The 20,482-nt window shown below is 48.7% G+C and overlaps 1 protein-coding gene and 1 pseudogene across 1 annotated transcript in view; one reads left to right on the top strand and one right to left on the bottom strand.

Annotated features, from left to right (window-relative positions):
* LOC135405272 (zinc finger protein 501-like) overlaps nt 1-20,482 on the bottom strand; it is an 895,895-nt gene that overhangs the window by 369,765 nt on the left and 505,648 nt on the right. The gene's annotated exons all lie outside the window — the stretch shown is intronic.
* LOC135404570 (zinc finger protein 11-like) overlaps nt 1-20,482 on the top strand; it is a 108,234-nt pseudogene that overhangs the window by 67,484 nt on the left and 20,268 nt on the right.

Here is a 20,482-nt window from a genome sequence, read left to right as displayed (position 1 = left end):
GAGAAGCCAGTGCTGAGGTCTTTTCCTCTTCCTTTGCACCAGGAGCACAGCCAGCTGCAGCAGCTCTCCATGCTCCTCTTCCGGGAGCTGATGGAAGCGACAGAGAGGAGCAAGAGCCTAAAGCCACACGTGTACCTGAGTCTGGTGCCATTCTACTTCAACTGGCACGATAAGAAACAACGTGTGGCAGAGGTGAGGACTTGTGGGCTCTGGTGTCCCCATGGCAGGAGGCTGCTGTGCCTCCTGCCCTGGCCCATGGTGGCCTGCAGCCTCCTCCTGGCCTTGGTGCAGGGATGCGGGTGCTGTGCCCTGGGCTGCGGTGCCATGGCCCGCTCTCTGTTGCTGTGCAGGCCTCTCGGAGAGCACTGTTTGGTGCAGCCAGGTTCCTGAAGTGGAGGGATCTTGAGCACTTGGTAACCATGGAGCAGCCATGGAGGTTTCCTGAGTGCCTGGTAAGGATGGCCCCAAAGCCCCAGCCCCTGGCTCCCCGGGAGCACCCAGCCCTCTGCTCCCTCCAAAGCCCGGCCCCAGCAGCTGCTGGCCAGGCCTCAGGGCTCTGTGGGCAGGGGAGCCCCGTGCTGGGGGCAGGGAGTGCCCGGCCAAGGGGCAGAGCCTGAGCCCAGCCTTCCCTCCATGCCCTGGCGCTCTTTGCAGCTGGAAAAGGACAGGAGCCGAGTGGGCCAGTACGTGCACCAGGCCCTGCCGTTCCTGGAGAGCCCAGAGGAGCCCCTGCGAAAGCTGGCCATCAAGTTTCTGGGTGAGCCACAAGGCCGGGGTCCCTCCCCACCCCGCTGCAGCTCGGCCCCAGCCCCGGCTGCTGCAGCGGCAGCAGGATGCGGCCCAGGGCATGTGGAGCCCCGAGTGGCCCCGAGCGCCTGCTGCCGCCCTGTGCCAGCCCAGCCCTGGGGCGTCCCCATGCGGGAAGGCCCCGGGCTCAGCCCTGCCAGGGCAGGAGGCCGTGTGCCCGGGCTGGCAGCACCACTGCGGGGGACCTGTGCCTCTGGGGCCTGACAGGCTTTGTGTTCCCAGGGATCGCCGCCAGGTCCATGAAGCAGGAGCAGCCAGAGCTGCAGCTCATCTGCCAAGGTGAGCGAGGGCACCTTCCAGCTGATCCCCTTGGGCCCTGCTCCCTCCTGCCCATGGCAAGAGCTGGCTGGGATGGCCCTGGCAGGAGGGGCTCCTCACGTCCCCACACCCCTGGCCTCTCACCTTGGCTCTCTTCCTTTCTCTTCCAGCCCTTCAAGACATGACTGATGACAGCCCTGCCATCTCAGACCTGGCCCGTCAAACGCTCCACATAATCAGAGCTGTACGGAGAACTTCATTCTTCTCATTCTGGTAGTCTCCGTTGCTGCCTCTTCCAGCCCATAGAGGCGAGACAGAAGACATCAGACTCACCATGGCAGGCCTGGCAATTCAACACTGCTACGTGCTGAGAGCTGTACAGATGGCTCCCTACTGCAGATTCCAGCAGCTCCAAGACTGGCTGTGCAGGGAGTGGAAGACCCAGCCTTTTCCCCAGGGCATTGTCTGCCTGTGCTGCTGCAGCTCTGTGGAGAACTGATGCAGGAAGCTCCATCTCCTGGGGCCACCTGAGCCTGTGGGGAAGATGCCTCTTCCCTGCAAGCACCTCCTTTGAGCCCAGCATGGGAATATTACATCCATGTTATCACATACAGAAGCCCAGGAGTTTTTTTTGGTGCCCAATGTGGACAGGGCCTTGGGGAAGAGGGGAAAAGGGCTCCTTGTGCTCAGCAACACTTGCCCCACTGTGCAGTGTGCCAGCAAAAGTGGGCAGAAGCCCCTTGGCCTTTGGTGGCTCTGCTGGAGCCTCAACGTTTCCAGAAATGGAGGGCCAAAGGCTGGAGCTGTGGGGATCCCTGAGCACCTTGTCCTTGGAGGTGACCACAAGCCCTCCCCAGCCAGGAAGCAGCGTCAGTGTCCTGCCAGTGTGTTACTGGCTGGATTGTTCCGGGCTCCCAAGTGCCTCTGGAGCTCCTCTGTAGCTCCTTCAGGGCTGCGTTGCTGCCGGGCAGGTTGGCGGGGCTGGGGGAGACCCGCAGGGGAGGGGGCACTGGGAGGCCAGGAAGGACTGAGGTGCTGTGGAGGCCCTGATGGGACAAGGGAGCAGGAAGCCTTGAGGGGAATCTGGGAGTGGATGGGTGGCAGAAGGCTGTGAGGGGACAGACTGGGCGCAGGCCCCAAGGGGCAGGGTGAAGGGAAAGGCCCCCAGGACTTGGGGGGGCAGAGGCCATAAGCAGCCCCCAGGCAGCCACCTCCTTCCCTGCCAGCTGGCTGCTCTCGTGCTTTCCTGAGGCATCTCCCAGCCCTGTGGCAGAAGCCCTGGAGGCCAGGCCTCAGCAGCAGGGTGGGCACACCCCCAAGGGGGCCAGGCTGGCCTGGCTGGGGACAAGGAGGGCAAGGGGGCCCTGCCAGGGCACGTCCGCCGGGTGCTGCCGGCGAGGGGCAGTGGCACAGGCAGGGCTGGCGGCCAGCCCGGGCTCCCGTGGCTGCCCAGGCCACAGGGCTGTGGCTGACACCCCCCTGAGCCAGAGCTCTGGGCCCACAGAGCTGCTGCCACCACGGGCAGGGCGCTGGGCTCCTCGGGCAGGGCTGCGCACTCGCTGCTGCCCAAGCGGCTCCGCGCCCCACAGACAACAGCACCAGAGGCTGCCCAGGAGCAGCAGCACCCACAACGCCTGGGCCTCCTCACCCAGGCACCCACACCCACCAGGACACCAAAAGTGGGCAGACTGTGGGCACAGTTGCACCCGCTTTGGCAAAAGGCTTCAGGGCAAGTGGCCACCACAGCTTTCCAGTGACTCCTCAGCCTCACAGCAACCCTTGGCAGCTTCAGCTGCAGCCTGACATCCTGACTGACTTCAGTGGCCCTGCTTGAGGCTGGACACACCTTCCACACTCAGGTGTCCCCAGCCAGCACCACAGGTGCCATCCTTAGAGACTCTGCTGGAACACCAGCCTTGGGCTGCAGCTGTTCAACCTCTCCTCCATGCAGGCACCTTCAAAACACGGGCATGGGCTTCTAAACTCTACATCCAGCACTTGAGGGCAACAAAGGAAGAAGCAGCAGAAGCTGAAGCAAAGCAGGGCCTCGTGTGTTGGAGCTTCAGGGATGGAGGCAAGTAAGCACCGTGGTGTCTGCTGAAGAGATGGCCCAGTTCACCAGCTCACACTTTGCTGCTGGACGTTCCTCCTTTGGTCCTGCTGGAGCCCATTCCCTACCAGTGCATGGCCCTGCCTTGTTCCCGGATCCGATCTCCGGGAGCCCTGGCAACAAGTGGGCCCTGTGTCCACCTGAGAGCAGAAACTGCCAGAACGTCTCTGCTTCCAGCACTTCTCTTGGCTGCTCCTTCAGGCGGGTGGCACCTTCATGGCAGACACAGAACAGCTTCTCATCCCAGATTTCTCCCTGTCCCCTGCACTTCCCCAATGGACTGGACATCAGCTGCTGGCCACAGCTGAGCACACAGACACTGGAGTGTTGAACATGCGAAACTGGGCTGATTTTTTTTCCAGAAGGCAAGAAAACAAGCAAAAAGAACACAAGGAAGCTTGAGTCTCTCTGTCCAATCTAATTGTCCTGTGAAACTCAGCAGCTGATGGTGGTTTTGTGCTGCTGCTAATCACTTCCACCCAAAAATCAGGCCAGGAAGGAGCAACAGCTTCTGACAGATGCCAAGTCTTGCCACTAATTGCTCCAGCTGCCGCTCCCAACAGCCACCTGCAAGAGGGCAGACCTCAGTGCCCCTTGGCTTTGGCTGCCCTCTGGTAGAGAAGTCCCCCGGGGGCACAGCTCTTTGGGGCAGGAGACAGGCAGCAGCCCTGAATCCAAAAAATTGGTCTGAAAAACTGCTCAGAGACTTTTTTATCTTTAAGCAGCAAGGTATTTGTTTATTCAACGTTGGGAGCAAGCCAGCTCGCGCTGGACAAACTTGCTCAAAGGCTCCTCAGAAAATCAACACTTTTATACAATTTTCAGATATGATTAAATGCATATTCAAGTGATTACAACATCTATCAATGCATATTAATAATAGGCGGAGTATAGGTGGAGCTCAGGCGGGGCTTGGGGCGGTGCTTCTCTTGGCACCCCATTTCGAGGGGTAGTTCCGATCTTCATCCATAGGGCAGGGGTCTCTAACTCCTCTTCCTCAGCTTGACCCTTCTTCCTTTCCATTGTTCTTGACCCGCTCACTGAAGCTTGGAAAAGGCCCTGGCTCCAGGCCTATTTCTCCTATTCAAATGTCTACCTGATCCTGTTATACTTCTAATTTATTGCTTCTAAGCCTATTACATGTTCTTGTACTATTCTCTTAAGCTTTGGTCCAGTAAGTAGAACAGAACGGGTACAGATCGTTTTAATATTGGTAACTTGTTTGCAGGCCCAAATCAACTTGTTTGCAGACCCAAATCTCTTAGTTAACTCTTTGGGGCCTAGCCTCCTATATCATTCCCCCCTTTCTGTTTAGAATTTACAAATTCCTTCGTCAAGCTCTAATGGATTTTAGTAGGTGTGCATCACAGCCCACATTATCTGCATCTTTCTAACCATGATGCTTGATTTGTACCATAGCCAAACAATTAGGATCAGCAGTATAATCATGCTAGCTCCTAAAACCAATATTGAATGTATCAAATAGTGGAACACTTGTGATGCCGTGGGGGAGTATCCAGTAAAGATATCCAACCAGTGATGTTCTCCCACTTTTTCCACTTTGGTTAAGACAGTTTTTATATTCTCAGTGTTGTGTTCCACTTGCAGAGCATTCGTTTAGTCGTTCTGTTTACTTCCTGGACCAGTTCTTCTATATCAGGATGTTTAAGCATTGCTTTAGAAGATTAATGTTCATTCCTGTCTGCAATTTTGGCACATCATGATACATTGTATAATCAGCTTCAATCAGTTGTCTAGTAGTCACTAGAATGATATAATCAAAGTCACAGCCTATTATTTTAGTAAAACAAAAAATTAGTACCACTGACTACTTCATGACAAGTATCTATGGTAAAATTAACACAAAAGGTTCTAACACATGCACATCCATTTCCTACATAATAGACTTGTGATTGGGTTTTAGCATGGGGAAGCATTTCAAAGGTACACACACTATCTTCAGTATCTAAGCATAAATCTTCATTTCTTATGACAGCATTTTCACAGATATATCCTAACTGTCCTTTAGGAATACATGCCTCAGGACTGACTGATTGTCACTTTTTCTTGGTGTGGTCATAACTTGCCCAAACATTATGGTCTATGGGTCTGACAATCACATTTTGGTGTATGGCTCCTAATGTCAGGATAGGAAAGATGGTCTTTTCTTTAGCTGCACTGATAGTGAGTACATAAGTTTCAATTTGTTCATGTTGAGGGTTGTAAGTGAAGTTCCCTAACTGCCACCACGCCTGGTAATTTTTCTCAAATTGTGTAGAACTGTTTCTAGCTATTATTTCTCTTACTTCTTGAGGTAATATTCCTGAGGTTCCTTCCCTTAATATTCTTGCAGCTACAGATTGTACCCACTGTTGAGTTTGGAGACATTGTATTGCAAGTGCAAACCTTTTATGGATGACACCAGCATAGTCAATAATTTTGGTGAAATCTTTTGCAGTGTGGTTAGCTACTAATGTTAACAATTTAACTGCCAATGATTGTGTTTCTGCCAAAGTGAGCAAAGATGATCTTAAAGGGACTTTGAATTTTCCTAGATCAGATGTGACAGCACTTAGTTTATTCACTAATACTTCTTGATCTATGGTGTTTAATACACTTAATCCTGTGCCAAACCATCCGGTTACATCTCTTTGAATTCTGGTACGAGGGGATCTGGCCATCATCTATGCATGCCAGCCTTTAAGGCTTTGTTGAATACAGGGCTGACAATCTTTTTGTATGTTTGATGTGTTTACTTGAAGGTTTATTCGAACCCTCCTCAGTGAATATGTGGGACCTAACAACAGCTTCTGCTCATTTGAGTGTCTAATCATGTAAGGTCCAGCAAAAGTTAAATTGTGGACACTCTCACAGGCTAAAGAAGGAGTTGTAGAGCTGGTGGTGGTCTTAGTCAATGGGGTGGTAGGAGATTTGCTGGTTGGAAATCTCCTGGTTATATTTCCTTCCCTGAATGTCCACTGACACATCACAGAAACTGATTTATCTAGAGTGAAGGTGTGCCAACACTGATCAGCCACTAATTACATTTCACAGTAACGTCAGTTCTGGGTGACCATCTAATCTGTGCCTATTAAAACACTTGCATTGTATGGGGTACCAGGATTTTACCAATTATTCAGTACCCTTGTTCCTTGGAGGACTATAACAGATGCATTGTATTGGTTCAGTTCAGATGAATTCAGAATATCTGTATTTATAGCAAATCATAGACTAGAATTCCCATTATAGGCCGGAGACCATAATAATTTTTGGGGAAGAGTTTGATTTAACACCAATGTACTTATCAGTCCAAAGATCAGCATTGAGGAGGCTTGATAGTAGATGATTCCTCTCCCGAGGTCCATGCTTCCTCTGGAACTCTCTTGACTCGAGAGTAGTGGATCCACGTGGGTTTCTCTTTCACCCAGATCACTGTGAAGGTGGTCATCAGCACCTGCTGGGGTCCATCCCACTTGTCCTGTAGTGGATCTCCTGAAAGATTCTTAACATACACCTGATCACCAGGGTTGAATGGATGTAACTTACAATCAGGCTGCTTGGGTTGGTGTTCTAACACCACTGTAGCATTTTTCTGCAATTGTTTTCCTACAGCCATAACATGATCACACACATATTGATTACTGATTTGATCTACAGCTTCACTATTCACAGTTTGCATCATGTAGGGTCGGCCCAATAGAATTTCAAATGGACTCAGTTTCTCTTTTGATCTTGGCTTGACCCTTAGCCTGATTAAAGCAATAGGTAAAGCTTGATACCAATGAAAATTTGTTTCTTGACATATTTTAGATTCATCTTTTCTACTTGCCCATTTGCTTGGAGTCTGTAGGGCATATGCAGTTGCCAATTGATTTTTAGTGCTTTACTTATTGCTTGTACAATTCATGCACAAAAGTGTGAACCTCTCTCTGAAGAGATGCTCTTAGGCATTCCAAACCATGGTATAATCTCATTCAACAAGACTTTAACCACTCCTTTTGATTCATTTTTTTCTACATGGGAAAGCTTCAGACCATCCAGAAAATGTGTCAGTCAAAACTAAGAGATAACAGGACCCCCCCCCCCTTTTCTTGGGAGCTCAGAGAAATTATTTTGCCAAATTTCACCTGGGAAATGCCCTTTACTTATTGCCCTTTGATGTATTTTTGTTCCAGTATTAAAGACAAAGTTCACATTGAGATGTGACTTGCTCTATTGTGGTAAATAAATTTGGTCCTGCTACTCTAGTCCTTAAATGCTAATAGAGTGAATCTAAGCCCCAATAGTTTTATCATGTTTTACTTTTACAAATTGCCACACTAATTTTTCTAATAGTATTAACTGACCTGTTTTTAATTAACCTCACCCATTGTCTAACACCTTACCTTCATTTTCATGTATCCACTTATAATCTGTTTCTTGATATTCTACCTGTTGATCTGTGTCTAGTTCTTCTAGCACTAAAGCTGCTACTGGTAGTTCTTTACTTCTTGCAGCAGCTAATTCAGCTTCTGCATCAGCTTTTCTGTTTCTTATTTCCAGGACAGTGTTACCTTTCAGGTGTCCTTGGCAGTGCAGAATTGCCACCTGAGAGGGGAGTTGTACAGCTTCTAATAATCATAGAGTTTCTTCAGTATATTCCATAACTTTTCCTTGAAGAGTTAAAAGTCCTCTTTTTCCAAATTGCTCCATGAGTGTGAACTATGCCAAAGGCATATTTGGTACTGTCCATTGAACACATTCTCCTTGTTTTTCAGTAAGAATCAATAGATCATTCACATATTATAAAAGTACACCCTTTCCCGGTGGTGACTGCCATTGTTCCAATTCTTTAGCTAATTAATTCCCAAAATTGTGGGAATATTTTCTAACCCTTAAGGTAACACTGTCCAAATGAGATGAGTTTTCCTTCCTGTGGTGGGATTTTCCCACTTGAAGGCAAATATCCTTTGACTTTCCTGTGTTAAGGGAAGGCAGAAAAAGGCATCTCTTAAGTCTAATACTGTGAACCAAATTACACTTTCTTTTAATATTGTTAATAAGGTACACAGGTTTGCAACAGCTGCATGTATGTTTTAGCTATTTTATTTACTGCTCTTAAATCCTGAGCCAACCTATGTGTTCCATTTGTCTTTTTGACTGGTAAAATTGGGGTGTTGCAATCTGATTCACACTCTACAAAACCTTAATTTCAAAAAGTTGTCTATTATTGGCTCAATTCCTCTTCTATCTTCCAGCTTCAGTGCATATTGCTTCCTAACTACTGGGTTTGCTCCTGTCTGTAATTCTATTTCAATGGGAGCTGCTCTTTTTGACTTTCCTGGTGTGTCAGTAGCCCAAACTCCTGGGTATACCTGATCTAAAATTTGATTGACATTTGAATTACCCTGGCTTGGCTCCACATAGCTCATTGCTAAACTCAGAGCTGCTATTAATTGTTCTTCCTTTACCTTAAGTTCAATTTTACCTTGTTTGAATTCTATTACAGCTCCCAGATTTTCTAGTAGGTCTCTGCCCAATACGAGTTTGGATAAATTTGGTAAATACCAAAACTGATGCACTCCCATTTGTTTTCCAATTTTGAACTTTAGGGGTTTCAAAAGAAAGCTTTTCTGATTGGCCAGTGGCACCCACAACTTAAACATATTTATCACTTTTAGGTATTAATTCAAAACAGAAAATGTAGCCCTGGTATCAATTAGAAAATCTAATTCTTCTTTTTCTTCCCCTAGTTTAATTTTTACCAGCAGGTCCCCTAGCACTGGCCTGCCGGGCCCCCTTCACTCAGTACTCTGTAAGCAACAACAGCCCCTCCTATGCCTGTATTTCCACCTGTTAATTCAGGGCATTCTTGCTCCCAGTGTCCCTCTTTTCTGCAATATGCACACTGGTTCTACCCAGCCTTGTCTGTCGGGGAGGCAAACCTTACATCTGTTACACAAGGCTCATACATATAACTAACAGTTGCAAAACTGACAAATCTTAATTCTAGGTCTTATCCAAAGTGATGTGCTTATAGTTAACTCTTCAGCACTACCTCTCATATGGAAACTCTTAGCATGATAATACCTTTAACTATGTGCTCCTGGATGTTTCAAGGTAAGCAAGATATATCAGGTACACAATAACAATACTTGGCCAAATACAAACAAAACCAGACCAGAAGACCAGACCAGACCAGAGGGGATATTCCCCCGGGAGAGCGTCCTCTCCCGTGTCCCCTGCGAGACGGCGTCCCGCCTCGACTCACGGGTATCCAGAACCAGAACAAACAAAACCAGAAACCAGATACAAATACCTTTTATCAATAGGCAGTGTTCTTGTCCAGCCCCCGCAAGAAGCCACCGAAGAAGGGAGCCCCTTCGGGTAAAAAGACTTACCCGAGGGCGCCCAAGGGGGTCCCGTCCTCCGGGGGATTCCGCAGCCGGGTGGAGAAGGTGTGCTGCTGCAGGTCGCCAAATGAATCCGAAAAATCGGTCCGAGAAACTGCTCAGAGAATTTTTTTATCTCTAAGCAGCAAGGTATTCGTTTATTCGACGTTGGGAGCAAGCCAGCTCACGCTGGACAAACTTGCTCAAAGGCTTCACACAAAATCAGCATTTTTATACAATCTTCAGATGTGATTAAATGCATATTCAAGTGATTACAACACCTATCAATGCATATTAATAAAAGGCGGAGTATAGATGAAGCTCAGGCGGGGCTTGGGGCAGTGCTTCTCTTGGCCCTCAATTTTCGGGGGGTCTGGGGGCATAAACTCATCTTCTTCAGCCTGACCCTTCTTCTCTTCCATTGTTCTTGACCTGCTCACTGAAGCTTGGAAAAAGCCCTGGCTCCAGGCCTGTTTCTCCTATTCAAATGTCTACCTGATCCAATTATATTTCTAATTTATTGCTTCTAGGCCTATTACATGTTCTTGTACTATTCTCTGAAGCTTTGGTCCAATAAGTAGAACAGAACGACCACAGATCATCTTGGATGTTGGTAGCTTGTTAGCAGGCCCAAATTTCTTAGTTAACTCTTTTGGGCCTGGCCTCCTGTTTCAGTGGGATCGGCCATTGCAGCGCAGGGCTGAAAAAAGGGAACAGCAGCTCTTTCCACCAGGAAAAAAGGACTGGAAGCTTTGGCTTCAGGTGTAGTTCTTGGGCAGCCTGGGCACTTTTTGGGCAGCAAAGAGTTTTCTGTGGTGGCACCTTTTCTCTGGTAAGAATCTTCAATTGGACTCTAATTTTCAAGAGGTGGGACCGGCAATAGCAGCGCAGGACTGAAAAAAGGGAACAGCAGCTCTTTCCTCGAAAAAAAAAAGTCTGGATCCTTTGGCTTTGTGGTGCAGTTGTTGGTGCAGCCTGGGCACTTCATGGGTGGGGAGATCTTTCTGTGGTGGCACCTTTTGTCTGAAAGGAATCTTCATTTTGATTCAATTTTCCAGGAGGTGGGACCGGCCATTGCAGCGCAGGGCTAAAAAAAGGGAACAGCAGCTCTTTCCACCAGGAAAAAAAGTCTGGAAGTTTTGGCTTCAGGTGTAGTTGGGACAGTCTGGGCACTTCTTGGGTAGGAAGAGTTTTTGTGGTGGTACATTTTAGTCTAGGAGGAATCTTCAGTTGGATTCAATTTTCCAGGAGGCGGGACCGGCCATTGCAGAGTAGAACTGAAAAAAGGGAACAGCAGCTCTTTCCACCAGGAAAAAAAGTCTGGAAGTTTTGGCTTCAGGTGTAGTTGGGGCAGCCTGGGCACTTCTTGGGCAGGAAGAGTTTTCTGTGGTGGCACCTTTTGTCTGGCAGGAATCTTCATTTAGAGTAAATTTTTTCCAGGAGGCGGGACTGGCCATTGCAGAGTACGGCTGGAAAAAGGGAACAGCAGCTCTTTCCACCAGGAAAAAAAGTCTGGATTCTTTGGTTTCGGGTGCAGTTGTTGGAGCAGCCTGGGCACTTTTTGGATAGGAAGAGTTTTCTGTGGTGGCACCTTTTGTCTGGCAGGAATCTTCATTTATATCCAATTTTCCAGGAGGTGGGACCGGTCATTACAGAGCAGGGCTGAAAAAAGGGAACAGCAGCTCTTTCTGCCAGAAAAATAAGTCTGGAACTTTTCGCATTGAGGTGCAGTTTTTGGGGCAGCCTGGGAACTTCTGGGGCAGCAAAAGTTTTTTCTGGTGGCACCTTTTCTCTAGGAGGAATCTTCATTTGGATTCAAAACTCCAGGAAGTGGGACCGGCCATTGCAGTGCAGGGCAGAAAAAAGGGAACAGCAGCTCCTTCCACCAGGAAAAAACGTCTGGATTCTTTGGTTTCAGGTGCAGTTGTTAGAGCAGCCTGGGCACTTCTTGGGTAGGAAGACTTTTCTGTGGTGGCACCTTTTGTCTGGCAGGAATCTTCAGTTGGAGAAAATTTTCCAGGAGGTGGGACTGGCCATTGCAGAGCAGGGCTGAAAAAAGGGAACAGCAGCTCTTTCCACCAGGAAAAAAAGTCTGGAAGCTTTGGCTTCAGGTGTAGTTGTTGGGGCAGCCTGGGCACTTCTTGGGCAGCAAGAGTTTTTTCTGGTGGCACCTTTAATCTAGGAGGAATTTTCATTTGGATTCAAAATTCCAGGAGGTGGGACTGGCCATTGAAGCGCAGGGCTGAAAAAAGGGAACAGCAGCTCTTTCCACCAGGAAAAAAAGTCTGGATCCTTTGGCTTCAGGTGCAGTTTGTGGTGCAGCCTGGGCACTTCTTGGGCAGCAAAGAGTTTTCTGTGGTGACACCTTTTGTCTGGCATGAATCTTCAGTTGAATTCAATTTTCCAGGAGGTGGGACCGGCCATTGCAGCGCAGGGCAGAAAAAAAGGGAACAGCAGCTCCTTCAACCAGGAAAAAAAGTCTGGAAGCTTTGGCTTTGAGGTGCAGTTGTTGGGGCAGCCTGGGCACTTCTTGGGCATCAAAGAGTTTTCTGTGGTGGCAATTTTTGTCTGGCAGGAATCTTCATGTAGAGAAAATTTTCCAGGAGGTGGTACAGGCCATTGCAGCGCAGGCTTGAAAAAAGGGAACAGCAGCTCTTTCCACCAGGAAAAAAAGTCTGGAGGCTTTGGCTTTGAGGTGCAGTTGTTGGCGTAGTCTGGGCACTTCTTGGTCAGGAAGAACTTTCTGTGGTGGCACATTTTTTCTGGCAGGAATCTCCATTTACATTCTATTTTCCAGGAGATGCGACAGGCCATTGCAGAGTAGGGCATAAAAATGGGAACAGCAGCTCTTTCCACCAGGAAAAAAAGTCTGGAACCTTTTGCTTCACGTGTAGTTGGTGAAGCAGCCTGGGCACTTCTTGGGCAGGAAGAACTTTCTGTGGTGGCACCTTTTGTCTGCAGGAATCTTTATTTACATTCTATTTCCCAGGAGGTGGGACAGGGCATTGAAGTGCAGGGCTGAAAAAAGGGAACAGCAGCTCTTTCCCTAATGCAAAAAAAAGTCTGGAACCTTTGGCTTCAGGTGCAGTTGGTGCAGCCTGGGCACTTCTTGGGCAGTAAAAACTTTCTGTGGTGGCACCATTTGTCTGGCAGCAATCTTCATTTAGAGTAAATTTTCCAGGAGGTGGGACAGGCCATTGCAGAGCAGGGCTGAAAAAAGGGAACAGCAGCTCTTTCCACCAGGAAAAAAAGTCTGGATTCTTTGGCTTCACGTGCAGTTGTTGGGGCAGCCTGGGCACTTCTGGACATGAAAGAGTTTTCTGTGGTGGCACCTTTTGTCTGGCAGGAATCTTCAGTTGGATTAAAGTTTTCAGGAGGTGGGACAGGCCATTGCAGCGCAGGGCAGAAAAAAGGGAACAGCAGCTCTTTCCACCAGGAAAAAAAGTCTGGAAGCTTTGGCTTCAGGTGTAGTTGTTGGGGCAGCCTGGGCACTTCTTGGGCAGCAAGAGTTTTCTGTGGTGGCACCTTTTGTCTAGGAGGAATCTTTATTTACATTCTATTTTCCAGGAGGTGGGACCGGACATTGCAGCACAGGGCAGAAAAAGGGAACAGCAGCTCTTTCCGCCAGGAAAAAAAGTCTGAAGGCTTTGGTTTTGAGGTGCAGTTGTTCGGGTAGTCTGGGCACTTTTTGGGCAGGAAGAACTTTCTGTGGTGGCACCTTTTGTCTGCAGGAATCTTTATTTACATTCTATTTTCCAGGAGGTGGGACCGGCCATTGCAGTGCAGGGCAGAAAAAAGAGAACAGCAGCTCTATCCACCAGGAAAAAAAGTCTGGAAGCTTTGGCTTTGAGGTGCAGTTGTTGGGGCAGCCTGGGCACTTCTTGGGAAGCAAGAGTTTTCTGTGGTGGCACCTTTTGTCTGGCAGGAATCTTCATTTGGATTCAATTTTCCAGAAGGTGGGACCGGCCATTGCAGCGCAGGCTTGAAAAAAGGGAACAGCAGCTCTTTCCATCAGGAAAAAAAGGCTGGAAGCTTTGGCTTTGAGGTGCAGTTGTTGGGGCAGCCTGGGCACTTCTGGGGCAGCAAAGAGTTTTCAGTGGTGGCACTTTTTGTCTGGCAGGAATCTTCATGTATAGAAAATATTCCAGGAGGTGGGACCGGCCATTGCAGCACAGGCCTGCAAAAAGGGAACAGCAGCTCTTTCCACCAGGAAAAAAAGTCTGGAACCTTTGGCTTCACGTGTAGTTGGTGAAGCAGCCTGGGCACTTCTTGGGCAGCAAGAAATTTCTGTGGTGGCACCTTTTGTCTGGCAGGAATCTTCATTTAGAGTAAATTTTCCAGGAGGTGGGACCGGCCATTGCAGCGCAGGCCTGAAAAAAGGGAACAGCAGCTCTTTCCACCAGGAAAAAAAGTCTGGAGGCTTTGGATTGGAGGTGCAGTTCTTCGGGTAGTCTGGACACTTCTTGGGCAGGAAGAACTTTCTGTGGTGGCACCTTTTGTCTGGCAGGAATCTTTATTTACATTTTATTTCCCAGGAGGTGGGACAGGGCATTGAAGTGCAGGGCTGAAAAAAGGGAACAGCAGCTCTTTCCACCAGGAAAAAAAGTCTGGAGGCTTTGGCTTCAGGTGCAGTTGTTGGGGCAGCCTGGGCACTTCTGGGGCAGCAAGAGTTTTCTGTGGTGGCACCTTTTGTCTAGGAGGAATCTTCATTTGGATTCAAAATTCCAGGAGGTGGGACCGGCCATTGCAGCGCAGGGCAGAAAAAAGGGAACAGCAGCTCTTTCCACCAGGAAAAAAAGTCTGGAACCTTTGGCTTCAGGTGTAGTTGGTGAGGCAGCCTGGGCACTTCTTGGGCAGCAAGAAATTTCTGTGGTGGCACCTTTTGTCTGGCAGCAATCTTCATTTAGAGTAAATTTTCCAGGAGGTGGGACAGGCCATTGCAGCGCAGGCTTGAAGAAAGGGAACAGCAGCTCTTTCCACCAGGAAAAAAAGTCTGGAGGCTTTGGATTGGAGGTGCAGTTGTTCGGGTAGTCTGGGCACTTTTTGGGCAGGAAGAACTTTCTGTGGTGGCACCTTTTGTCTGCAGGAATCTTTATTTACATTCTATTTTCCAGGAGGTGGGACCGGCCATTGCAGTTCAGGCCTGAAAAAAGGGAACAGCAGCTCTATCCACCAGGAAAAAAAGTCTGGAGGCTTTGGCTTCAGGTGCAGTTGTTAGGGTAGACTGGGCACTTCTGGGGCAGCAAAGAGCCTTCTGTGGTGGCACGTTTTGTCTGGCACGAATCTTCATTTATATCCAATTTTCCAGGAGGTGGGACCGGCCATTGCAGCGCAGGGCAGAAAAAAGGGAACAGCAGCTCTTTCCACCAGGAAAAAAAGTCTGAAAGCTTTGGCTTTGAGGTGCAGTTTTTGGGGCAGCCTGGGCACTTCTTGGGCAGCAAGAGTTTTTTCTGTGGTGGCACCTTTTGTGTGGCAGGAATCCTCATTTGGATTCAATTTTCCAGGAGGTGGGACTGGCCATGGCAGCGCAGGGCAGAAAAAAAGGGAACAGCAGCTCTTTCCCTAATGAAAAAAAAGTCTGGAACCTTTGGCTTCAGGTGCAGTTGGTGCAGCCTGGGCACTTCTTGGGCAGTAAAAACTTTCTGTGGTGGCACCATTTGTCTGGCAGCAATCTTCATTTAGAGTAAATTTTCCAGGAGGTGGGACAGGCCATTGCAGAGCAGGGCTGAAAAAAGGGAACAGCAGCTCTTTCCACCAGGAAAAAAAGTCTGGATTCTTTGGCTTCACGTGCAGTTGTTGGGGCAGCCTGGGCACTTCTGGACATGAAAGAGTTTTCTGTGGTGGCACCTTTTGTCTGGCAGGAATCTTCAGTTGGATTGAAGTTTTCAGGAGGTGGGACAGGCCATTGCAGCGCAGGGCAGAAAAAAGGGAACAGCAGCTCTTTCCACCAGGAAAAAAAGTCTGGAAGCTTTGGCTTCAGGTGTAGTTGTTGGGGCAGCCTGGGCACTTCTTGGGCAGCAAGAGTTTTCTGTGGTGGCACCTTTTGTCTAGGAGGAATCTTTATTTACATTCTATTTTCCAGGAGGTGGGACCGGACATTGCAGCACAGGGCAGAAAAAGGGAACAGCAGCTCTTTCCGCCAGGAAAAAAAGTCTGAAGGCTTTGGTTTTGAGGTGCAGTTGTTCGGGTAGTCTGGGCACTTTTTGGGCAGGAAGAACTTTCTGTGGTGGCACCTTTTGTCTGCAGGAATCTTTATTTACATTCTATTTTCCAGGAGGTGGGACCGGCCATTGCAGTGCAGGGCAGAAAAAAGGGAACAGCAGCTCTATCCACCAGGAAAAAAAGTCTGGAAGCTTTGGTTTTGAGGTGCAGTTGTTGGGGCAGCCTGGGCACTTCTTGGGAAGCAAGAGTTTTCTGTGGTGGCACCTTTTGTCTGGCAGGAATCTTCATTTGGATTCAATTTTCCAGAAGGTGGGACCGGCCATTGCAGCGCAGGCTTGAAAAAAGGGAACAGCAGCCCCTTCCACCAGGAAAAAAAGGCTGGAAGCTTTGGCTTTGAGGTGCAGTTGTTGGGGCAGCCTGGGCACTTCTGGGGCAGCAAAGAGTTTTCTGTGGTGGCACTTTTTGTCTGGCAGGAATCTTCATGTATAGAAAATATTCCAGGAGGTGGGACAAGCCATTGCAGCGCAGGCTTGAAAAAAGGGAACAGCAGCTCTTTCCACCAGGAAAAAAAGTCTGGAGGCTTTGGCTTTGAGGTGCAGTTGTTGGGGTAGTCTGGGCAGTTCTTGGTCAGGAAGAACTTTCTGTGGTGGCACCTTTTTTCTGGCAGGAATCTCCATTTACATTCTATTTTCCACGAGATGCGACAGGCCACTGCAGAGTAGGGCATAAAATTGGGAACAGCAGCTCTTTCCACCAGGAAAAAAAGTCTGGAACCTTTGGCTTCACGTGTAGTTGGTGAAGCAGCCTGGGCACTTCTTGGGCAGCAAGAACTTTCTGTGGTGGCACCTTTTGTCTGGCAGCAATCTTCATTTAGAGTAAATTTTCCAGGAGGTGGGACAGGCCATTGCAGCGCAGGCCTGAAAAAAGGGAACAGCAGCTCTTTCCACCAGGAAAAAAAGTCTGAAGGCTTTGGATTGGAGGTGCAGTTCTTCGGGTAGTCTGGGCACTTCTTGGGCAGGAAGAAATTTCTGTGGTGGCACCTTTTATCTGCAGGAATCTTTATTTACATTCTATTTCCCAGGAGGTGGGACAGGCCATTGAAGCGCAGGGCTGAAAAAAGGGAACAGCAGCTCTTTCCCTAATGAAAAAAAAGTCTGGAACCTTTGGCTTCAGGTGCAGTTGGTGCAGCCTGGGCACTTCTTGGGCAGGAAGAACTTTCTGTGGTGGCAACCTTTGTCTGGCAGCAATCTTCATTTAGAGTAAATTTTCCAGGAGGTGGGACAGGCCATTGCAGAGCAGGGCAGAAAAAAGGGAACAGCAGCTCTTTCCACCAGGAAAAAAAGTCTGGAGGCTTTGGCTTCAGGTGCAGTTGTTGGGGCAGCCTGGGCACTTCTGGGGCAGCAAAGAGTTTTCTGTGGTGGCACCTTTTGTCTAGGAGGAATCTTCATTTGGATTCAAAATTCCAGGAGGTGGGACCGGCCATTGCAGCGCAGGGCAGAAAAAAGGGAACAGCAGCTCTTTCCCTAATGAAAAAAAAGTCTGGATTCTTTGGCTTCAGGTGCAGTTGTTGGGGCAGCCTGGGCACTTCTTGGACATCAAAAAGTTTTCAGTGGTGGCACCTTTTGTCTGCAGGAATCTTCAGATGGATTCAATTTTTCAGGAGGTGGGACCGGCCATTGCAGCGCAGGGCAGAAAAAAGGGAACAGCAGCTCTTTCCACCAGGAAAAAAAGTCTTTGGCTTTGAGGTGCAGTTGTTCGGGTAGTCTGGGCACTTTTTGGGCAGGAAGAACTTTCTGTGGTGGCACCTTTTGTCTGCAGGAATCTTTATTTACATTCTATTTTCCAGGAGGTGGGACCGGCCATTGCAGTGCAGGGCAGAAAAAAGGGAACAGCAGCTCTATCCACCAGGAAAAAAAGTCTGGAACCTTTGGCTTTGAGGTGCAGTTGTTGGGGCAGCCTGGGCACTTCTTGGGCTGCAAGAGTTTTCTGTGGTGGCAACTTTTGTCTAGGAGGAATCTTCATTTACATTCTATTTTCCAGGAGGTGGGACCGGCCATTGCAGCGCAGGCTTGAAAAAAGGGAACAGCAGCTCTTTCCACCAGGAAAAAAAGTCTGGAGGCTTTGGCTTTGAGGTGCAGTTGTTGGGGTAGTCTGGGCACTTCTTGGTCAGGAAGAACTTTCTGTGGTGGCACCTTTTTTCTGGCAGGAATCTCCATTTACATTCTATTTTCCAGGAGATGTGACAGGCCACTGCAGAGTAGGGCATAAAAATGGGAACAGCAGCTCTTTCCACCAGGAAAAAAAGTCTGGAACCTTTGGCTTCACGTGTAGTTGGTGAAGCAGCCTGGGCACTTCTTGGGCAGCAAGAAATTTCTGTGGTGGCACCTTTTGTCTGGCAGGAATCTTCATTTAGAGTAAATTTTCCAGGAGGTGGGACCGGCCATTGCAGCGCAGGCCTGAAAAAAGGGAACAGCAGCTCTTTCCACCAGGAAAAAAAGTCTGGAGGCTTTGGATTGGAGGTGCAGTTCTTCGGGTAGTCTGGACACTTCTTGGGCAGGAAGAACTTTCTGTGGTGGCACCTTTTGTCTGGCAGGAATCTTTATTTACATTTTATTTCCCAGGAGGTGGGACAGGGCATTGAAGTGCAGGGCTGAAAAAAGGGAACAGCAGCTCTTTCCCTAATGAAAAAAAAGTCTGGAACCTTTGGCTTCAGGTGCAGGTGGTGCAGCCTGGGCACTCCTTGGGCAGCAAGAACTTTCTGTGGTGGCACCTTTTGTCTGGCAGCAATCTTCATTTAGAGTAAATTTTCCAGGAGGTGGGACAGGCCATTGCAGCGCAGGCTTGAAAAAAGGGAACAGCAGCTCTTTCCACCAGGAAAAAAAGTCTGGAGGCTTTGGCTTCAGGTGCAGTTGTTGGGGCAGCCTGGGCACTTCTGGGGCAGCAAGAGTTTTCTGTGGTGGCACCTTTTGTCTAGGAGGAATCTTCATTTGGATTCAAAATTCCAGGAGGTGGGACCGGCCATTGCAGCGCAGGGCAGAAAAAAGGGAACAGCAGCTCTTTCCACCAGGAAAAAAAGTCTGGAACCTTTGGCTTCAGGTGTAGTTGGTGAGGCAGCCTGGGCACTTCTTGGGCAGCAAGAAATTTCTGTGGTGGCACCTTTTGTCTGGCAGCAATCTTCATTTAGAGTAAATTTTCCAGGAGGTGGGACAGGCCATTGCAGCGCAGGCTTGAAGAAAGGGAACAGCAGCTCTTTCCACCAGGAAAAAAAGTCTGGAGGCTTTGGATTGGAGGTGCAGTTGTTCGGGTAGTCTGGGCACTTTTTGGGCAGGAAGAACTTTCTGTGGTGGCACCTTTTGTCTGCAGGAATCTTTATTTACATTCTATTTTCCAGGAGGTGGGACCGGCCATTGCAGTTCAGGCCTGAAAAAAGGGAACAGCAGCTCTATCCACCAGGAAAAAAAGTCTGGAGGCTTTGGCTTCAGGTGCAGTTGTTAGGGTAGACTGGGCACTTCTGGGGCAGCAAAGAGCCTTCTGTGGTGGCACGTTTTGTCTGGCACGAATCTTCATTTATATCCAATTTTCCAGGAGGTGGGACCGGCCATTGCAGCGCAGGGCAGAAAAAAGGGAACAGCAGCTCTTTCCACCAGGAAAAAAAGTCTGAAAGCTTTGGCTTTGAGGTGCAGTTTTTGGGGCAGCCTGGGCACTTCTTGGGCAGCAAGAGTTTTTTCTGTGGTGGCACCTTTTGTGTGGCAGGAATCCTCATTTGGATTCAATTTTCCAGGAGGTGGGACTGGCCATGGTAGCGCAGGGCAGAAAAAAAGGGAACAGCAGCTCTTTCCCTAATGAAAAAAAAGTCTGGATTCTTTGGCTTCAGGTGCAGTTGTTGGGGCAGCCTGGGCACTTCTGGGGCAACAAAGAGCTTTCTGTGGTGGCACCTTCTGTCTGGCATTAATATTGATTTAGAGTAAATTTTCGAGGTGATGGGACCGGCCATTGCAGCGCAGGGGTGAAAAAAGGGAACAGCAGCTCTTCCCACCAGGAAAGAAAGTCTGGAAGCTTTGGGTTTGAGGTGCAGTGTGTGGGAAAGACTGGTCACTTCTTCAGCAGCAAGACTTTCTGGGGTAGCACCTTTTGTCTGGCAGGAACCTTCATTTGGATTCAATTTCTCAAAACATGGGACCTGCCATTGCAGCACAGGACTGAAAAAGGGAACAGTAGCTCTTTCTACCAGAAAAGAATGTCTGGATCCTTTGGCTTCAGGTGTAGTCATTGGGGCCGCCTGGGCACTTCTTGTGCAGCAAGAACTTTCTGTGGTGTCACCTTTTGTTTCAGAGGTGTTTGTTCCCTGTTAGCAAGTCCCTTATGGCGTCAATCACAGAACACTGGGACTGCTCACAGGGCATGATGAAGGAATACAGCAGCAGTGCGGAAAGAGGAGGTAGAAAAATACATTCCTGTATCTAATATACTTCCTCAATTAGAGAAATCGCTAATCTTGTCACATGATTTGTACTGGACCCTTCTAAGGATGTACTTTTGCCCAGACCCTTTGCTCCAGATGTGCCAGCTACACCAAAGGAAACCAGAGAGAATCTCAGCAAAGCCAAAAATCAGCTCTTATGGCACTTGGCACTCTATGGGGTTTAGCACTGGAGCTCAATCTCTCTGGGATGGCTGGTCCAGAACAGTTCATTTAATCAATGGTGCTGTTGCTGAACTTCCCTGGGCATGTTGCAATTGGCTACTGAGGCTGAAAGGTTTCCTGTAAGAATTT

Source organism: Pseudopipra pipra, chromosome W, assembly GCF_036250125.1.
Source record: "Pseudopipra pipra isolate bDixPip1 chromosome W, bDixPip1.hap1, whole genome shotgun sequence".
Classification (NCBI taxonomy): Eukaryota; Metazoa; Chordata; class Aves; order Passeriformes; family Pipridae; genus Pseudopipra; species Pseudopipra pipra.
The sequence above is the reverse complement of the archived record's forward strand: the minus strand, read 5'-3'. Positions and strand labels throughout refer to the sequence as shown.